This window comes from Bos taurus, chromosome 23, assembly GCF_002263795.3.
Source record: "Bos taurus isolate L1 Dominette 01449 registration number 42190680 breed Hereford chromosome 23, ARS-UCD2.0, whole genome shotgun sequence".
Lineage (NCBI taxonomy): Eukaryota > Metazoa > Chordata > Mammalia > Artiodactyla > Bovidae > Bos > Bos taurus.
The window spans coordinates 14311657-14326625 of record NC_037350.1 but is presented as its reverse complement, the minus strand read 5'-3'; the positions used below and the strand labels follow the sequence as shown (position 1 = coordinate 14326625).

The 14969-nt window shown below is 52.1% G+C and overlaps 1 protein-coding gene and 1 non-coding gene across 3 annotated transcripts in view; one reads left to right on the top strand and one right to left on the bottom strand.

The window, feature by feature from the left end:
- Nucleotides 1-14969, top strand: part of LRFN2 (leucine rich repeat and fibronectin type III domain containing 2) — a 201389-nt gene that overhangs the window by 176497 nt on the left and 9923 nt on the right. The gene's annotated exons all lie outside the window — the stretch shown is intronic.
- Nucleotides 8407-8511, bottom strand: LOC112443893 (U6 spliceosomal RNA). The gene has a single exon (XR_003032299.1). It is a non-coding gene; the product is annotated as a U6 spliceosomal RNA (small nuclear RNA).

The window sequence follows — 14969 nt, the reverse complement described above, 5'->3', positions numbered from 1 at the left end:
TTATAATAGTGGGAGGGAGGTCAGGGTGTGGGCATATGAGTGAGCAGGAAATACTCAGGAAGGGAACAAAATGGCATCTTGTGATGATTTTTCTGGCAGAATCCTTGGAGCTGCGTCTGCCTGGCCCGGGAACCTCCCCGAGGCCCAGCCCACAGCCACAGCGGAGAGAGGAGTTTCCCATCTCCCCCTCCAGAGCATCACAGCTCACCCATCACTCTCCCAGCTCGTCCAGTCAGCACCCCGCCCTCTCCCCCCAAGTCCTCTCACTCTGATAGGGGAGTAATTATTTATGTTCCTGTTTAATTAGCTCATTAGGCATGTGCTGCAGTATTTCTGAGACTAAATCTCCCTCTCTAGTGGCTCTTAAGAGCATTTTTGCTGGTGCCTGGCCGCAACGATTGGGGCGGCCCTTGTGGGTTTGAGGGTGGCCGGTGGTCAGGGGCTGGGTGACCTGTGTTCGGGTCCTGGGGTGTGTGTGTGTGGACAGGTGGGGAGGCTGCTGAGGCCCTGGGCATGGAGACAGGATCTTGGAAACTGCGATGGTGGCAACAGCCGGCACTGAACACCAGAGAGATATTTTTACCACCCGTCAGAATGCCACTGCGTGTGAGCCATTGCCAAGGGCTGCTTCCAAAGGCTGCTTTTCCTTCAAGCTTTGATTGTCGATCAAAGAACGGTCTGTGTGGAACAGGGAGGCTTTGAAAATTCCCAGGTCGGCTAGGCTGGTGCTCCGCAGTCCTTTCCCTCTGGCAGGGAAGCTGGAAGGAAGCTTCAGTCCTGCAGCAAAAGTGAGTGGGTGGAGCCCGCCCTCCTGAGGTCAGGAAAGGAGTCCCCCCATTGTCCCTCATCTTTCCTAGAGGGGGCCTAGGAATAGAATCCCACCCAGAAATACTGCCTTCATGTAAGATCAGGAGGTTGACATTCCACCATTAGAGATGTGTTTCTTTCCATCTGTCATGGGAGATACTCATTCAGGCAGTTTCCTCTGGGCCTGACAGACAGAGGATACAGACATGACAGAGACCGCAGTGGAGGCTCTAGCAGGAGGCGGCAGGGAGAGTCAGGAAGGCGTCGTTAGGAAACCTCGAAGCCCAGTTGCCTTGTGTGGACATATTGCTAAGGGCTTGACAGCGTTCAGGGAGAGGAGGGGAAGTCAAGGTCTTGGGACTAATTCGGTTGTTCATTCTTTAAAACTCTTTTCTGACTCTTTAAAATGGGCATAGTTCTTGCTATTCCCATAGACTGAAAAAAGTCCAGAGTGAAAAGGGGACAGTTCAAGGTCATCCAGGCCCGCCTTCTCATTTCTTCACCAATTCTTACAATGCTCACCACCCTTCCTACCCATCACTCCCACCTCTACCACCTTCTTGGAATGCTGACTGGCCCCACATGGGGGATAACTTCCAGACACAAGAACCTGCCCTTCTTTTTATTCAAGAGCCCAGACCACTGCTGGGTGCCTTTAAGTTGAGAGGTTTTGTTTTTGTTTTTGTTTTTTCCCTTACAGGCCCCAAACTTCACCTCTCTCTACCACCTAGCCTTAGATTCTGTCTTCATCCTCATCAGGCATAAAACTCATTCTTCTTCCACAATATTTAATTTTTGCAGATAATTCTCCTGGCTCACCTAGTACTATTTGTTTTTTCAAATTCAAGATCCTCCCTCCCTGCTGCCTTCCACTTTTGCCTTTCACTTTTAGTCATTCTAGAGGTTTTCATCTGCTGCTTATGATGCCAGGTCTGGGCCATTCATGGGGAAGACAACTGGGAACAGGACACCCTCACCCTTCTGCAGCTCATATTTCCCAGGGAGGGAGGCATTAAAGGACTGTGTGCTTGTATAGTCTGGTTCAGATACCATAGCTGTGATAAGCTGTGTGAGGCTTGACAAGAGCAGATGCTGGGGAGGTCCGAGAAGGCTTCCTGGAGGAGGTGACCCAGAAGGTCAAGTAGGAGCTCAATCAGGAAGAAATGTGGGTGGCACTGCAGCTGAAGGACTGCGTGTTTGTCCTGGAGCAAGGAGGGACCTGGGCTGTGTCCCTTGCTTCAGGTGCGTGTCAGGTTGTGCCCTCCTGCATGTGTGGGATCCAGCAACTGGATGCGGCCTGACCAGAGCAGAGTGGACTGCATCTGAAGTCCCCCACATCTGAAGGCAGCCTCAGGCCCCCTGGTCTCCTCTGATCCAACTCCCACACAGACAAGGTAGCCCTACAAAGCCACTCCCCTCACATGTTCTGAAGTCCCCACACCCCCTCCTCCCTGGGTTCTTCCCAGGATGAAGTGGCCCCAGGGATGTGTGGCCACCTGGTTGGTATGTGGGCATTATAAGTGAGGTCAGTGTTTGGACATCACAGCAAACATCCTGGCATCCTCCAGTTCAAGCCTTCTTAATGACTTTTGATCTGCCATAAAACATTTTAAAAATGTACTCATCTCGTTTTACATGTTTTTATGTTGCAAGTCCTTGGTTGAAGGTCATACTTGTGTGCTTGGTCACTCAGTCATGTCCAACTCTGCAACCCCATGGACTGTAGCCTGCCAGGCTCCTCTGTCCATGGAATTCTCCAGGCAAGAATACTGGAGTGGATTGCCATTCCCTTCTCCAGGGGATCTTCCTGACCCACGGATTGAACCCGTGTCTCCTGTATTGCAGGTGGATTCTTTACCATCTGAGCCACCAGGAGAGCCCTGGTTGCTCAGGTCAGTGGTCAGTGGAATCATAAGTCACAAAGTCGGTTGATGGGGGTTAGGTCAAAAGTACTGAGTGGTTGTGGACGATCTCTTCTCCAGCCATGACAATGAGAGTGAGAACCTACCTTTCTGAGAAATGGTTACATGCCAGGTACTCATCTAAGTTCATTCATTAACTCATTTAATTCTTGCAACATCCCAATGAAGAAGGTGCTGTTATGATCCTGATGAGAAAACTGAGGTCCGAAGAGGTCAAGGTGTCTCACCTGGGATTTGACTCCGGAGCTTACACCTCGAGGCCTTGATAATACGTACTTAGCATATGAGTGCTTGCTGTGTGCTTCTCAGGGCACCAAGCATGTGCACCACCCCTGGGAGGCAGTTGTTATGCCTAAGACGGCTTAACAGGGTAGGAATCTCTGGGATCAGAGAGGGTAAGTAAGCTGCCTAAGGTCTCTCAGCTTGAAAGTGGCAGAACCAGAATTCAAGTCTAGGTTGGCTGTGCTCCAGAGAGCTCCTGACCCTTCCTTTCCTTCCCAGGACATGAGTTAGGATGGAGAGGAGCAAGGCAAGTGTCTTGGGGTCATAGGTGGTGTGTTCAAAATAGAGGTCGGTGACCACATTTCCTTTCCAGATAGTCTAGCTGCTCCTTCCCAGCCACCTAGTCTATTAGCAAACCCAGGTCACTCAGAAGCACCAGGAGGAAACAGGGGGAATCAACCAGACCAGACCATTCCCCCCCAACCATGCACACATAGAGGAGAGGCAGGAGAGGGGAGTGCTTCAGGGAGGGGTCTCAGTTAAGACACGGGGAAGAACTTCCAGGCAGCCCTGGTGGTGTCTGGCGAGCAAAGCCAGGCTTCTTTGAGAGCAAGAGGCTTCGGCTGCCTGAAGGGCCTGGAGGGTTCCATCTGAGGCAGACAGGCTTTTTACTCCTTTATGCTAAAAAAAAAAAACTGATGGCCGTACCCTGGGCGTTCTAATGTGTGACTTGCCCTTTGAACACGGCTGCCTCCTCCCAGGGCTGAAATGAAACCTGGGTCATGAGTTCAGCCCTGGTGATGGGGGTGCTCTGGGGAGAGGAGGGAGATTTATGGCTCAGTCTCTGCCCTCCATGAGCCGTCATCCCCTGGAGCCACCATGGCTACTGCCTCCTCGGCCAAGCAAGGCCCAGGCCCAGCGCCAAGGGGCAGGGGGTTGTGGGGCGGGGAGGGGACGCCATGAGTCTCTGACAGCCCTGGGGCTCCCTGGCTCACAGAAGGCAGTGGAGGGAGCAGCCGATAGATCACAGCTGGGCTGTTGACCTTGAGTCTTAAGCAAAGTGAAGAATAAAAGGTCATATTTATTCCGTCAGAGCCACGGGAGCAGTGAAATATCGGAGTGTGAATAAAGATGGTGCTAAATCACTCACCACCGCTGGGGACTTGGCTGATCTGTCTTCTGGCCCCATCATCACCCACTGGGTGAGCTGGGGCTCAGTATACTCAGAGAAGGATGGAAAAGAAGAGATGGGGACTCCAGGGGACCCCTAACGGAATAGAGAGGTGCCAAGACCCCTGCGATTCATAGGCTTCTGGAGTGTAAGATGTCCCTTGCCTCAAATGTCACCTCTAAATACCCCTGATCAGCCCACATGGAGCTGAGTCTGCCCTCCCTACCAGCCCCCAGCCCTTTCACCTTCTTTTAACCTGCTATGCTTTTTCTTTTTCCCATAGTACACTCCAGTTTCTAACATATTATGTGATTTACCAGTTGTGTTCCTCACTTACTGTCTGCCTTCTCCCTGCCCGGAGTGTCAGCTCCATGGGGTGGGGACTTGTGTCTCATGCTCATGGCTGTACCCCCAGCAGCAGCACTGGCACACGACAGATAGATGCCCCGTGAAAGTCAGATGAACAGATGAGTCTGCGAAGACTTTAGCAAAAGTCTAATCACAGCCTCTCACCAGGGAAGAGTGGCGACTCAGATTGGGGATGGGGCTTGCCCCAGGCCATCCAGCCTAGTGGGGGCTGCAGAGCTGGGAGATGAATCTGGGCACCTGCCTCCGGGGCTCAGGTGCTGTGTGGTCCAGGCTGCTCTCACGCCTATCAGAGGACGCGCTTGCTGGTCACATGCTATTAAATACCGGTAGGGCCCCAGAGCCGCGCAGCCTGGGGTGGGGTGGGCTGGAGTCTGGCTCGCTTCTTCCCTTGATTAAAACAAACAAACAATGACAACCAGAAGAACCCCAGATAGTAAATTTACTGGTAATTAGGTTCCTAACCCCAAAGGGGCCCAAAACTATGGATTCCATGACTGCAGGATGTCAGGGAATTTTCCTTCCTGGGAATTTCCAAGGGGTAGAGGGGGAGTGAGGCGATAAGTGTGCATTAAGCACCTTCACCCTCGCGTGGATCATTCACTCAGTTCCATCTCCCAGGCTGTGACGGAGTGTAGTGATAATAGCCAGCCTGAGCTCTGTGCCAAGCACAGTTATCGGTGCTTTTAGGTAATTCATTCATTTCCCTTGCCCAACAGCTCTTCAAAATGGATAGCTTCTGTTATGGTCCTCATGTTACAGATGAGGAACTGGAGGCAAATACGCCATAAAATAAATGTTACTCTTCTGGGTGCTCTGGATGCAGTCAGCGAACAGAACACCCGGAGATCCTCAGCCTCATGGGGAACCGGCAACAAGCAGTATAAATGGGCAGATTATAGACGTGCGGGGAGCAGTCAGTGCTCGGCCCAGAAGAATCCATCCGCAGAGCCCGGTAAGGGGCATGGGGCTGGGGAGGGGTGTGGGCAGATGGCAATATTAAATAGGGGGTCTGGGCGGGCCTCCCTGAGAAGGTGAGGTGTGGCAACGACTTGAAGGAGGTGAGTCAAGCAGGGGTCTGCGGGAAGGGCATTTCAGGCAGAGGGAACAGCCAGGGTGAGGCCTCAAGGGTGGAGCATGTCTGGGGAGCAGCGGGAGCCAGGGAGGGGCAGGGTCCGGGAGACTGGGCAGGGAGGTCGTGGGACCAGACCACGTGGAGCCTTGCAGGCTCTTGGAGCATGTTTTCTCCACGTTCTGGCTTGTTCAAATGCTCGCCTCATCGAAATGCTCACGTTCACTGACAGCCTCAAGCCAGCACTCTCATCTCCTCACACACTAATGAGGCTTCAACCCTAGTCAGTAGGCATGCGCACACAACACACCCACACACCTGCGCACCAGTCAGTGGACACACACGCAGCTCCTCCGTGGGGCTTCACCCTCTATCCCGCCTGTGTGGCTGGGAGAGTAGCAGGCGGCTCACCAGCCTAGCCCCCGCTGCAGCCGCAGCAGGGCCCCTCCCCGGCCTGACCAGGAGAGGGACAAGTGAGCCTAGGGCCTTGGACCTGTGCATCCCCATTAAACAGCGCTGGAGAGACTCCCAGGAAGCTCCAGAGCTGTGTGCTGTGCTCACAGGATTACTTCCCTGCTGAGATCAGAGACTGACGGTGGGCTGTCCTCCTGGGACTCTGAAGCACATTTGGAGGCTCATTGTCCCCACAGGAGCTGCTGCCCCCAGGCTGGGGGAGGGGGTGAGGGAGGGGAAGATACGAATACCGCTTTAAGTTGTTCCCAGTTAAAACCATGAGGATGCATGGCTAGACCCAGGCCAGCCTCACCTGAAAACTCCCAACTCATGAGGAAGTCCCACAGTGAAGTTGATCTTCCCACTTAGTACAGGGGCGACAACCCCCAGACACCCCACCAGTGACCCCAGGCAGTTCACCTTCACCACTGCAAGAGGTCCTACTGGGAGATGGGTGGGTTGGATGGTGTTCATGTTCTCTATGATGACACTATGATGACATCATGACACTATGATGATAGTTAGATAGGTGATAGGTAGAAGACAGATAGATATGATAGATAAACAGATGATAGACGGATAGATGATAAAGTAAGCACTCACTAGATATGTACATGATCTACTGAGTATATAATGCATGTCAGCGCCTTCCTTAATTTAATTCTCATACGACTCTGCAGATTAGCTTTGCAGACTGCTTTTACAATCAAGACGACTAAGCTCTGGGAAGTTAAGCACTGGGGTAAAGATTATGCAGCCAGTAAGATGTGAGTCAGGACTGAAGCCCAGAGCCCAGGTCACTCTGGTGTCAAATCCCATTCAGAATTGGGGACCCGGTGCCCAAACTCCCACAGCCCTTTGATGACTGTGCCTGGCCTTCCCTCCTCCTGCCTCTCCCTCGCTCCCATCACCCCTCTCCCAGTAATATTCTTGTGGAGTTCTAGATGTCAGAACTGGACACTGGAGCACAGAGAAGGAAGGTGACTTGCCCAAGGTCACACAGCAAGTCCATGAGAGAGCCAGGGTTAGAGCCTTGTCCCTCCAGCTGGACTGGAGAATATTTGGTGGGTGTGGACAGTTCTGCTTCTCCATCCACTGGACAGAGTGGCCTCCCCATTGCCCACAGAGGTTTTCTCCCTACCCTGAGTCATCCCTTCCCAGTCAGCCTCCTTGTTAGAGGCAGAGATGTCCAGGGCAGGATCAGCAGAAGTGCAGGCCGGAGAAGTGCCGAGCAGGCTCCATGAGACCACCAGCTGAAAGGACATCTCTCCGTGGGGTAAGGCAGCAAGCACGTTGGCCCTGCAGCTCAGTGAGCCGGAAGTCGAGCAGCCCCCTCGGTCGCGGGGTACAGCCTCAGGCACGTAACTTGGAGCACCTGTCAGTTTCTCAGTTCCTCATTCATGCAGAGCTGTTGAGGGTCCTCATTAAAAAAAAAAATGACACCTCACCTTTGCAAGCACTTTACCACGTGCAGACAGGAGCTTGGTAGGTTTTCTCAACAATCTCCTAGTCTCACTCAGCTAGTAGCTGCCAGGGCCAGGGTTTGAACTCGATCTTCAGGCACCAAATCCAAGTATCATCATGACTGCTTTTTCTTCCCCAGTAAACTCTTGAGGCCTCTAAGAAACAGCACAGAGAAACACTTATTGCTAAGTTGCTAAAGGTAATACTGATTACTGCTATTTTTAAAAAAAAATTTGTTGAAGCATTAATTTAAAATGTGTTAATTTCTACTGATGGCTGCTTTTTATTGCACAAACATATCTTGAGCACTGTACTCAGTACTTAACAAATACTATTGTGTTTAAGTTTCACAAAGATACTGTAGGATCCTTGCTATTAACCCATTTTGTAGGCAAGAAAACTGAGGGAGACTTAGAGATGTGAAGCGACTTACCTACATTGCATGGTCAATAAGCTTTTTTCACCCTAGCACAGACTTACCTAGGGAGTGATACAGTTCCCTTCTTCAAGAAGCTTCTGATCTGATAGAGGGAGGGGATTACAATGGGGGTAAAAGGCAACAAGCATCTTTTTTGGCCACTTTGTTACTGTGCTAAAATGTACATAACATAAAATTACCATTGTAACCATTTTTAAGTCTGTAGTGCAAGAACCTTAAGTATATTTGTGTTGTAGAACCATCACCATCACCCATCTTCACTTTTCCATCATCCTAAACTGAAACTCTGTGCCCGTCTGATGCTAACTCCCCATTCCCTCCTCCCTCAGCCCCTAGCAAACATCCTTCTACTGTCAGTCTATGAATTTGACCACTCTAGGTACCTCCTGTAAGGGGAGACACACAATATTTCTGTTTTGTGTCTGGCTTGTTTCACTCAGCATTATGTCCTCAAGATTCACCCAAGCTGTAACATGTGTCAACATTTCATAGAAATGCAGAATGCTTCATGAATTTGCTTGTCATCCTTGTGCAAGGATCATCCTAATCTCTTCTGCATCATTCTGATTCAAGTATATTCGTAGCTTAAGTAAGCGCCGGCGTGACATTTTTAAGGAGTTGGCGCCACAGGTGACTTTGCCTCTGCGCGGTGCCCCTGGGAAATCACAGATCTGCTGGCTGGGCAGGGTTGTCTGATCGGGTACATCCCTGGGTGGCACTGACTTGGCATCTGCTGGCTGTTCTAGTGCATTTGGAGGTGGCTGGTGGGGAATCTTCATTTTGTTCACTCCTGTGTTTACAATGAGGTATAATTGGTCTGACACCTTCTGTGTTTCTTCTGTAAGTGATGAATTGTTATTGAGCAAGTTTTTCTCAGCTCCTTGAGGAGATAAATGGCAATGATCATCGCCATTGTCATCGTCGTTGGGGTACCAAGTGGCCCTGGGAAGGAGAGGAGGGGCAGTCGTGTTTTCCCCAGCACACATCATGTATCACACTCACTGCAGGAGGTTGGTACTGCTCTCCCCATTTCTCATGTGAGCAAACTGAAGTTCAGAGAGAGGGAAAAAGTGACCCCGAGTTACACCGTTGGTCGGGGGCAGAACCAGCCTTCAAAGAGAGGTTTCTGCCAGGTTCCAAAGACCACAGTTTTTTTTCCCTGTGATGTGCCGACCTGGTGACTCAGATGATAAGGAATCTACCTGTGATGCAGGAGATCCAGGTTGAATTCCTGGGTCAGGGAAAATCCCCTGGAGAAGCGAATGGCTACTTGCTCCAGTATTCTTGCCTGGAGAATTCTGTGGACAGAGGAGCCTGTGGGCTGCAGTCCATGAGGTTGCAAAGAGTCAGACATGACAGAGTGACTAGCGCTTTGCATTTTGTATTGTGCTGACCCAATCCTCAGGGGCTGGAAGCCAAGGACAGTTAAATGCAGAGAAAAGTCCCATATCCATAGAAACGTGGATGAGGAGAGACAGAGAGAGAAGGATATACAGAGAGAGAGAGGCCTGGTGTGGGTAGGGGGCCTTGCCTGGGTGGGCTCAGCTGACAGTGGTGGAGACGTGACTTCAGGGAGCAGGATGGGAGCAGTGTGGCTTAAACATGGGTAATCTGAGGGCGTTTCCATTAACTGCCTGCTTAGGGTGAGCTGTGGTTGCGATGCGGCTTCCCGAACAGAGTGTTGTCTTAGGGTGGGGGGCCTCAGGAAAAGTAGGGTCTACTTGGGGGAAAGTGATGCTTTTCTAAGAGTTCAAACCCACCCCCAACACTCATACATGCAGAGAGGAGGGCCAAAGACAGATGGGCATGTGATCAGAGGGGAGCAGCTGGGGTGCAAGCTGGAGAGCGAGTCCCAAGGAGATGGTGGGGAGGGATGGAAATGTTCATTCCGGAGAAGTGGAAACGCAAGGCAGGCTGAGAGAGCTGCTGCACAGTTTGGGAAGCGCCAACATATGTTCAAGAAAGAAACGCCTTGTCCCGTGGGTGTCCCCATGGGGTTGAGTTGGGACTGGTGGGACCAAGCGGCAACTGTCAGACCTCAGCAGTGAGAGCAGGAATTCTGAGCTGCTCAGGGTTGCGTGAAGCTGGAGGTGGGGCTGTCTGGTGTGTCCGTGGAAGTGTGTGAGTGGAGGGCCAACAGCCAGAGGTGTCGATGGCCCCCTTGGCCCACCCTTCCTGTGATCTGAGAGTGGAGGTGGCAGAGGGAGGACTAGAAGGAGCTGCAGCATCGTGGCGGGTCAACCGGAGACGGGCCGGGCTGGAGGGCTGGCTGGGCCAGTGCAGAGTCCCGCCACCAGAGCTCGGCCAGCGGGCCTAGAGTGGGACTGTGCGCCTGCCTCCCCAGCTAGTATTTAATCTAACCTCATGCTGCAGATTCATCTCTGGCCTCATTGGGACCAGATGGCCCCCCTCGGTCAGAATCGGTAGCATCCTCTAAGCTCGTGATGGACCAGGGACAGTTTCAATTGCAGGCACTGGCTCATTTCATCTTCATAGCAAGCCAGTGAGGGAGGCTCTATTGTCTGTCCCCCTCTACAAAGAGGTTAAGTTGCTTTCCCAAGGTCACAGAGCCAGTGAGCAATGGCACTGGGCTTGGAACTCTGGGGGTCCAGCCCCAGGCTCACATGCTGACCTCTTGGCTTTACCCGCTTGATGAAGGGATGCCGTGTAACAGGGAGGAATTCCTGCCCTGACACTGTGGTCTCAGCTGAACACAGAGGCTGGTGGTTTCCCAAACCCTTGCCAGGTAGCTGGGTCTGTTGCAAGTGCCGGGTCAGGGAGCAAAGGCAGGGCCTCCCCAGGTCAGATCCTTACCTGTCATCAGGTAAGTCCTGACCCTGGGGAGGTGGGTGAAGAGGCAGCTTGCTGGGACTTGGCTCCCTTTGGTTTATTTTCCAGTAATCTCTGCAATCACTCAGCCAGGGCTGAATGAACACTGTCACCAGGTGTCATCTGAAAAAGACTTTTGGAGTCACATGAGGTGGGAGCAGGGGGGACGGGATGAGGGTGGGGGGAGACATGCTGTTGAAGCCACGAGGTCTCCTGTCGGCCCAGCCAGGATCCAGGCACCTCCCACATCTCCCATGAGATGCTTGCAAGAGATTTGCCAGCCACGAACCCTTGAGGCCTGGATTTCCACTGTCAGAGATAAACGTTACTTTTAGCTCAGCATCACCCAGTCCTTTATATAACAAACCCTCCAGTGGCTCTTACTGTGTGCCAGACACTGATCCAGGTTCCCCATGAATCATGACTCATTTAAACTTTATAACATCCCCACAGAGTGGAGATTATAAATGCCTCATTTTACAGAAATAGGATATTTCTAGGAAAATAGGCCCCGAAGGTAAAGAATTTGCCCCCCCTACCACCACCAGTAAGTGATTTCAGCTACGAAGGGGCAGAAGCAGTGTTTGAACCCAGCATCTATCTATCTCCAGGGTCACCATTGCCCTCTACCACCTCTCTTTCTAAAGGTGTCTGTTCCTGAGAAGGGTGACAGTCATAATGGTGACTGGATTCATCAGGGACTTTTCTTAATAGAGACAAAGCAGAAGTCTAAGGATAGCTAGTAGATGAAAAGTGGGAATGCAGGAACGCCCTGCAGCAATGGGGGGACCAGCCGGGCCAAAGCCTCTCTGGTTTGGCCTGGGGCTGGCCCAGCCTGTGAACCGTGGGTAAAGGGAGGCTGCTTGGAAAGGGGCTGGACCACAGGCTGAGTGAGAGGCAGACAGGCAGAGCTCTGTGGAGGAGGGGCAACAAGCTTGCGTCAGGCCTGGGGGAGCCCCAGAGAGACCCCAGTGAACCTAGAAGGCCCAGGAGCCAAGGGAAGCTGGAAGAGCTGAAAAGAAGGGCTGAAACTCTCCAGAGTCACAGAGAGAAGGCCTAGGAAGACAGAGAGCTCAGAGGCCTGGATTGAAGCCTACGAGATCAATTGTCCTTGTTTGGAGGGTGTCTGTGAGCCTGACAACGCTCCCCGGCCTGGCCCACCTTTTTGGGGGCGCCGGGGCTCACGTGGGAGATGGCAGGACTCCTACCACCTGCTGGAGAGGGGCATAGAGCCTCGGTGAGTAGAACTCTGTGATGGTGGGCTGCTTCCCAGCCGCACGGTCCAGTGTGGAGCCACTGGCCACTTGTGACCGTTGAGCCCTTGAAATATGCCTAGTGTGACGGAGGAACTGAAAGGCCATGTATAGCTACTGCACTTTATTTATTTGATTTGTTAGTCACTCAGTCGTGTCTGACTCTTTGTGACTCCGTGGACTGTAGCCCTCCAGGCTCCTCTGTCTGCGGGATTTTCCAGGCAAGAATACTAGAGTGGGTTGCCATTTCCTTCTCCAGCGGATCTTCCCCACCCTCCTACATTACAGATGGATTCTTTACCAACGGAGCCACCTGGGAAGCCCAGCTACTATATTGGGAAGTGCCAATACAGAACATTCACTTCATTCCAAATGTTCTTGAGGGCCTACTATGTGCCAAGTGTTGTTTTAGAGGCTGAGGAAATATCAGTGAGCAAAGGAGACAAAAAACCCTGATCTTAACCCTGAACTGAGATTCTAGTGGAAGAAGAGAGAGAGAGAGAGAATTAACAGGAAGCCTAGTAAATAAGCAAACGATAGTGTCTGTCAGGCAATAAAAATGCAGTGGGAAAAGACAGAGCAGAGTAAGGGGCTTGCAGGGGGCAACAGATGGGGAAGCTGGCAGTGTTAAATAGGGCAGTTAGAGGAGGTGACGTTGGAGCAGAGTTGAAGGAGATGAGGCAGGGAGTGTAGGACGTCTGGAGGAGGAGCATCCAGGTAAGGGCAACAGGCAGTGCAAAGGCCCTGTGGCAGGAGCACCCTTGGCAAGTCTGAGGGGTAGCAGGGAGGCCAGGAGACTGGTGCAGAGTGGGTGGGTTGAGTAGGATGAGGGAAACTGGGAGGGCTGAGAGGAGATCACAAAGGGCCCGTGGGGCAGGAGAGACTCTGACTAGGTGAGACAGGCCTCACTGGGGGCATGGGGCAGAGGAAAGACTTGACCTCACCTGGGCCTTAACAGGACGCACTGGCCATTTGTAGAGGAGAGGTGGGGGTGGGGAGCCAGGGAGGTCATCTGAGGCCAGTGTAACCAGGAGTTTTGATCCCCAGGCCCGCCTGCTGTCCTCAGGGCTGTGGGAATGGATATTGGGGTTCTCTGCCTCGGAATCTCACTCCTGTTGAATGTGGCTCCTTTACTCTCTGATGGGCAAAATCATTGTTAATAAGACAGAGTGCCTCAGGCACCTAGGTGAGCTCCCGTGTTCTCAGGAGGGGTAGGGGCTGTGGGGCAGTGACTGAGCCTGGCCCCTGGCCCTTCTCAGAAGCTAATGAGAGGCTCTTGATTCTCGGAGCCCTCACTGAGTCGAGCCAGCTCTACAGGAATCCTGTTCTGGGAAGAAGCCACGGGCCTGCCCCTGTTATCACTCAGGGCCCTGCATTCAGGGAAGGCCAGCACCTGGCGCAAGACCAGAAGAGGGGATTCTGCGATACATATTGGTAATTACAGTCCTTCTCTCTAATTGCTCTCTGATCCCGAGATCAGAAACGACAAATACAAAAGACAGGTCCTTCCAGACCCATGGCAGTCTGTCCTGCTAAGTTTGAACACAGCCTCAGAATTCTTCTCAACACCAGCACTCGTCTAATCCTCAGAGCTGGCACACCAGACAAGGCCTCTAGAACCCAGCTCCTGGCTCCTAATTTGGTGACTTCGTTTCCCACCACTCTCCCTTTCCATCACTCTGTTTTGGCCAAACCGGTCTTCTCAAGGTCCCTGCCTCAGGGCCTTTGCACTGGCGGCGGCTCCCTCTATGGGAAAACTGCCCACAGAGAACCAGGCAGCCCCCTCATTTCCTTCAGGCCTCCCAGAAGCTTTCAGAAGTAGTAGGACAAGGCTTACCACTCATGGAACTCTCGTCTCTGATTAGCTCTGTGGCTTCAGGTCAATTCGGCTAATTCTCATCTCTAAAGTGGGGAGCATTATTACGACAGGTACTTCAGGGTTATCAAGAGCATTGATTGAGAGTGCTGGGTTCAAGTCTCGGCCAGGCACAAATGTTTTCTCTGTTGAGCAGATCACTTAACTCCTCTGAGCCTTGATTTCTTCTTTTGTGTAAACTGGGGGTAATAATAGTACCTCCCTCATAGAGCCGCTGTGGGGATTAAATCAGTTAATACAGGTAGAGTGCTTAGAACACTGACTGGCATATAGTAAGTGTTCAATAAATGTTACCTGCCATTGTAGTAACAATTTTGTGTTTTTTGTGTTTTACTTGCTGTCAAACAGCTAGACACTGAGATTTGCTTCTGCTATGATCTGATTCTGCCCAGTTCAGTTCAAGGTAATAATACGGTACAGGGAAGATCGTGCTGGGTGGCCTGGCAGCCCTGGCTTACAAAGCTGGCTCAGCCGCCTTCCAGCTGTGTGAACTTGAGCAGGTGACTGATCTACCTGAGTCTCAGTTTCTTCATCTGTAGTATGGAGATAATTATTCCTACTCACAGAGTCAGTGTGCAGAATCAGAGAGACCCTGCCTATCAAGTGCTGGGTGCATAGTATGTACTCAATAAATCATATGCCAGATAGACCCAGCCGCATGGGTTCTCCTCCCTTGCAGCTGCGCAGGGAAGCCAACCGGCCCCTTTGGGACTGGCAGGTAGAGGGAGGGGCTGGGGAGCCAAGCTGCTTGCCTTGGTTTAATGAGGCCCTTTCATGTGCCCTGAGATGTCATGGCCGGCCAGGGAGCTTGGCAGGCTGGGGATTCTGTGAAGAGCCAGTAATGAGGGTGCAGAGCCAGCGAAGTGGAGTGGGGGCAGCTTGACGTGGTCTCCAAATTAGTGCCGGGGCTCAGCAGGAGGCCGGTGCATCGCTGATGGGGGAGGGGAAGGGGAGGGGGAGGAAGGGAGAGCACCTCAAAGTGCTGGGAGCTGAGGGGATGGAGGCTGGGGTGAAAGACGTGGTGTCTGTTCCCAACTCCAGGAAGGCAAGAATTGCATTTCTTGTGTAGACACCAGCACCAACTGCTTCCTCTTA